This window comes from Sinocyclocheilus anshuiensis, unplaced genomic scaffold (genome assembly GCF_001515605.1).
Source record: "Sinocyclocheilus anshuiensis isolate Anshui unplaced genomic scaffold, SAMN03320099.WGS_v1.1 scaffold627, whole genome shotgun sequence".
Lineage (NCBI taxonomy): Eukaryota > Metazoa > Chordata > Actinopteri > Cypriniformes > Cyprinidae > Sinocyclocheilus > Sinocyclocheilus anshuiensis.
Window position 1 is genome coordinate 313,024 of NW_015549703.1, and position 6,167 is coordinate 319,190.

General features: G+C 36.6%; 1 protein-coding gene and 1 long non-coding RNA gene across 2 annotated transcripts in view; both read right to left on the reverse strand.

Annotated features, from left to right (window-relative positions):
* The window catches only part of LOC107660583 (uncharacterized), a 17,155-nt gene extending 11,658 nt beyond the window's left edge, over positions 1-5,497 (reverse strand). The window contains exon 1 of the long non-coding RNA XR_001631019.1: positions 5,487-5,497. This is a non-coding gene — a long non-coding RNA (uncharacterized LOC107660583). The remainder of the gene's footprint in view (positions 1-5,486) is intronic.
* Positions 1-6,167, reverse strand: part of LOC107660582 (collagen alpha-1(XVIII) chain-like) — a 96,669-nt gene that overhangs the window by 89,664 nt on the left and 838 nt on the right. The gene's annotated exons all lie outside the window — the stretch shown is intronic.

Sequence of the window (6,167 nt, forward strand, 5' to 3'; positions counted from 1 at the left end):
AATACTACAGCGAGAATCAAAGTTACGCCTTCTTTCTTTGCATGAACATTTGGGCGGTGTTATGCAAATCTTCCCACACAATGACGTAGACATGTGGGGGCGTGTTTAAACGAGGCATTTTAGGAGGGCGTGGACGAGTCTTAACTTTTATAAAGAATATCTCTTTGGGTTTGAGACTTTAGTCTTTGCAACTTTAGGGATCTTATCTATTCATGAACAGCTTGTAACACTCCAAAGAGAAAGGAAAACTTGAAATCGCATCATATGATCCTTTAAGAAACGTATTATTTTTTATCATTTTATTTGTTAAAAATGGTTAATATTTTTGTGGACACTGTTTTTCCTGGATTCTCTGATGAACAGAAAGTTCAAAAGAATAGCATTTATTTTAAGTAGATTTTTTTTGTAACAATATAAAAGTTTTAAAATTTAATGCATCCTTGCTGAATAAAAATGTTAATTTCTTTTTAGAAAAAAAAAACTAAAATTTTACATTTTACATCATTACAAAAGTTACATTAAATAATGGATAAGATATCTCCCAAGCATCATTCCTCCTAGCTCACAAGTGACAGGCCAAAAATCTCTCCTCTGCACCTCAGATCCACTGAAGTAGAACTTTACACCGATGACAACAGACAGTAATAAAGATAACATGCAGTTGTACCCATCCCCACCCGTCTACCCCTCCTTATCAACACAATCTTCTTCCACAGCAGCTGCAAAAGCAAGACACAAACCGTAAAACCCAAATAGGAAGTCAATCTATCATCTATTACACAATGCACCTTACAATAAACGTACACACAGCGTCTATGTCCGCATAATGCAATTTCACCAAAAGTAAACTTTTCCTATTTGCTTTTAACGCCTTTAAACCACAGATGCATTTTCGGGGGAATGTGAGATGTGTACAGAACCCATTGGCCTGTCATTTGTCAAATAACGCTATAGAGGTAAACTGCCGCCACAATTACAGGTGAAGGGAGCGAAAAAAATAAGGGTTTCAACCTGGGCAGGAAGGACTTCAGGAGCACTCAGGGGCCGCTCAGTGGCCTATTAGCCATGATGATAGTAGAGTGCAGGCCATAAAGAGTATTACAAATCGCCTTTTCATGACCCAAGAGCTGTAATTATGGTTTTCCTATTGGTTTTTGGCACTGAATTGCTGAAGCTCAGTGTGAGAGCAAGAGGTTCAGACACCAAGGACAGACACTACACAAAAAAAATACAAACAACAGCTGCTAGCGCTTACAGCCTCACCCTGAAAAGGAAGAGGACATGCCACAGCAAATTCAGATCAAAGCAAAATATCTAGTGGTATGAGCCGGTAGTACATGTCTGCAAATATCTTCTAGAATTCAATTGTGGTTTAAAGCTCAAAAAGCTTTGAAGATCACTAAATCAGCACTTAGAATAGACCTAATTGTCTCTAAAGATATCATTTAGACAGAGCTGCATTTATAGCACTGGACCAAAATGAGAGACCTTTCAGCTTTGACCTCATGAATAGCCACAGCGCACACCTGCACTTGTGGAACAGCTGATAGTTCATTGTCCCAAGCAAACAAAGAGCAAATTCAACTTTGTTACCCAATAGAGTTAAAGAAACCAGTTTAAATGGCGACCCAGCTGACAAAAAAAAACATGACCAACAGGTCTTTAACCTGCAAGTTGCTCAAACGACTAGTTTACCAAAAAATAAATGTTGCTTAAAATTTACTCACCCTCAGGCCATCCAAGATGTATTTGAGTTTGTTCCTTCATCATAAGAAAATTGGAGAAATTTAGCATTACATCACTTGCTCACCAATGGATCCTCTGCAGTGAATGGGTGCCTTCAGAATGAGAGTCCAAACAGCTGATAAAAACATCACAGTAATCCACAAGTAATGGACTCCAGTCCATCAACTAAAATCTTGTGAAATAAAAAGTTGTGAGTTTGTAAGAAACAAATCCATCATTAAGACATTTTAGCTGTAAACTGTCGCTTCTAGCCAAAAAACAGTCCATCATAATAACATTTCATCCAATGAAAAGATCCATCCCCTCTTTTCCTCTTACATCAAAAACCATAAACATATTTGTTTAGAACCGTTTTGGACTGATTCTGCTTCTAAACAGTGCTTGATCTGTGCATATTTCTCAAGCTAGATGACTTTTTTTACTGGAGAAAGCAATATTATAAATTATGGACTTGTATTTTAGCAAATTTGGTTCTAAATTAAATGTATCAAAAAAAAAACAGTAACCTACATACCTGCTACAAATTCTACACTCCTGATCTCATCTGCCCTAGATCTCGGACATTACACATGCTATTAGAATGCACACCCTTTAAACCCCCCAAACTATTGTGTGGCAGAGTAAAAATGACAAGCATTAAGGAGAAACATATGTTCTCAATCCTGTCACTGAATGTTATCGGTACCCTCTGTTCTTGCAGGATTACTGTGAATAGATTACGACACTGTGCTGTAAAACACAGATGTGTTGCAGTCAGTTCCCATTCATCAGTGCGGTCCCCACCCTTTTAGCTGGCACACTGGAGTATCACATCAACAAAACATGCATCTATTTAAAGCAAATCTGTGAGACTAGTGATAAGACATCATTTGGCCATTTTGAGTTTATTGGTCGATAACTGCTTGTCTAAATTAACAAAAAAAGAGAGCTCATTTTGACCCATCAAATGAATTGCCTTGAACACAACAGTGTTAGGTAACTTTACTAGACTGTTCCAAACAATAAAGTCCCAGTCTGTATTGCATATGTAGACTACATAGGTTTCAAATTTTGTGATGCAGAAAGCCACAGGCAGCACAGCAGGCAAACCTAAAACATGAACTTTCAATTTTTGGTATATATTTTTCATGTCGAAGTGTGAGATATGGCTTATTGCATATACTGTAGGTCATTGCTGGGTCATTTTGACTAACTAAACACATTAACCATGAAAAATAACCATATAATTGCTGAATGACGTGGGAGAGGAAATATATTCTCTGTGCATTCCAAGTATCTGAACATTTTTTTTTTACTTTTGGATGATAAACAATTTTGTGCTGGGTCACTGCTTGATAAAATGATAAAATTCAGTCCTGAAGCAAAACCTTTTAAGAACCACTAGCTGATCTAGAGAGTTTTTCCTCTCATAAAAAATGTGATTCGTAATTTGTATGAAGCTGAATTCAGACAAATTGCTATTATCTTCCATGCAACCCTTGAACTATTAATTTATTAATAATGTTGTGAGAACATTGCATAGAGTATGGACTATGAATATTTACATATCTAGAACACATGCAATGGCTACAAGTTTGGAATGCTTTCATTTAAATGAAATTTAATTTCATTAAAGGAATTCCATTCCTCTGCATCAACTGTTACCAGATCACAATGCCTCCAGTTTAATGACAAATCCAGACTCTTTGTACTGAAGAGGTACATGAGAAGTGCACAAACACACATTCTCTCGCTCACTCACTGACCCTCACACATACACACAGTTTAGCCATCTCTTGATCCCAGGGGCTCCCGTTCTCACAAAGTGGGTTAAATACAGCCCATTTAGCTCACGGGATAATGCCGTCTCCACTGCTCTCCTTGAAAAGAAGAGGTGGGTTAAAGAAAAGTCCAATTCACATCTCTGCATCAACACTTCTCAGGCAAAGAAACGGGCCCCCACTTGAGTCTGAGTGGGAAAAAGACTCAGCTATGAGTGGATCTGTTTATTGACTGGAAAATCCATGGATTTCTGAAACCACAGGAGTTGCTGAACCAGGACAGAATTGAGAACATCCCTCTGCAGCACTTTTAGTTTCTTCTAAAAGAATGCCAATGCAAAAGGAAAAATGTCCAAGTTGCAGTTCACACAAAAAAGTGGGTGCTGATTCTTACTGCAAAGCTCCAGAAAAGAAAAAAAGCACCATTAAAAGCATGCAAATCTGAAAATAATGACAAAAAAATTAATTTCTGGGTGAACTCTTCCTTTAAATAAGCACTGCCATTCACCTACAAGAATGCTGCCGCTGGCTAAAAGGTCACGCTTCACACATGCATCTCGCCCTTCCATCAAACACACCATAGATCATCTGTGTAAAAATTCAATGAAAACTCAAGGACTTCTAAGTTGTAATGATTAAGTTTTATCTGTGTCATGAAAATGAAAGCATTCCGTTCATTTTAAAATATGATTAACAAATACTTTAGTGCCTGTGGGTGTTCAAAGGACTCGGTAAAACATGTTTAGGCAGTTAACATAAATCTAGCATCAAAACTTGCATTTAAAGTCATCATGTCATATCATGTTTAATCCACCCTTTTTAACCTCTTCAACAAATTTCCAACAATAAATTATTCCATAATGGAAATGCAACACAAAGTTGATGCTATTTTCTGAAGGGGATGTAAATGCTATGAGATCATCAATCCAACAAGAAACAGATGAGACATTTATGTAATAAAGTAACTAATTATAAAGAATAAGCAATCAAAGAGGTGTCAGAATCACCAAAGTGCAAATATATAATAAAAAGAGAAAAAATACAAACTAACTTTTCTTTTTCTATTGCCAAAGTATTAACTTGTTTATAGAACTATTGCATGCAATCAAATTCAAATATGCAATCGGGTTTGTTAATCTTAAAAAGTTGGTCTAACTAAAGCACTGCACAGAGAACAGGTCATGGAGGTTATTTGGTCTCCGGGAATCAGAGCACGGAGAAAGCTTTGTTTGGGTAAAAGCATATTGTTACTTGCAACCGCAGAGCTCTCAACAGGACTTTCCTGCCTCCTATCGCTTAGGCATCCATATACAGCAGGTGGGAACCCTTGTTTGGTGTGATTTTTAATACATAATTTCGCTCTGCGATTAAATATCCCGGTTGGGTGTCCTTTTACAGCTGTTCTCCTGCGGCCTGCTGTGCAGCCTCAGGCCACGATCAGTCACAGAGCGACAAAATGATGGCAAGACAAAAGAAAAGTCCACTATGAGGCAAGAAAGCAGTCTGGACTCGGGCAGTCCTAATACAATATCAGCCTCTTATACAATTATTGCAATTATTTAAACTACAGAGCGGCTCTTTCTCAACTATAAAACTATCAAATAGATATTGACATGGAGTCACACAGTGAACACTAGAGCTATCTGTTACCTTTTCAAAATCATTTGGCACATCAAGAATTTTCTACTGCCCATAAATCTGTAAATCCAACCAGGGAAACAGACCTTCAAGGTATCTATTATTTGAGATGAAGCACTCAAGTATTTTAGTGCCTCAATCAAAAATGCAGATGGCACACCCACAAACTTTGATGCAAGTCTGTCAGTTATCCTTCTATAATGTAATGACAGCAACAGTGATCTCTGTCAATCAAATATTTATAAAGAGGTTCTCAGTTTCTTAGGCCTGCCACACATGACAGCTGTACAGACCTTTTCTTAATTAAAATGGTCTGCAACTGAAGTCAGGGGAGAATTATACACATCGGAAGACACTCCATAACTTCCAAAACTACTGTATGGTGTAGGCAGATCCCACAAACCACAGCAGAAACTTCAAACAAGTCCAAGCTAATGCTCACAAAATCACTGAGAAAGAACTGTAAACTGTGGAGAAAAACTATCTATAAGCACATTTTGGCCTAACGTCTCTATCTAATAACATAGCAAAGAGGAAAATTAAACAGACCTAATTGAAACATTTTTTATTTAACATTTTTAAAATATTGATAACATGCACCAGAGAAAAATAAGTTTGGAAGACGTGTTAGACAGACAGACAGACAGACAGACAGACAGACAGACAGATAGATAGATAGATAGATAGATAGATAGATAGATAGATAGATAGATAGATATTTTGAATTGGCAAAAAATTATATTAATTGTGATATTTAAATTTATTAATGAAAATTTTTTGAAGTAACATGTAACAAAATATATAAAAATACATATTTAAAAATTAGCCTATAATTTATTTGGGCTGAGACAGAAAAAAATCCTTATTGTTGTCTTAAAATTACAGACAGACAGACAGACAGACAGATAGATAGATAGATATTTAGATAGATAGATAGATAGATAGATAGATAGATAGATAGATAGATAGATAGATAGATAGATAGATGGATGGATGGATGGATGGATGGATGGATGGATGGAT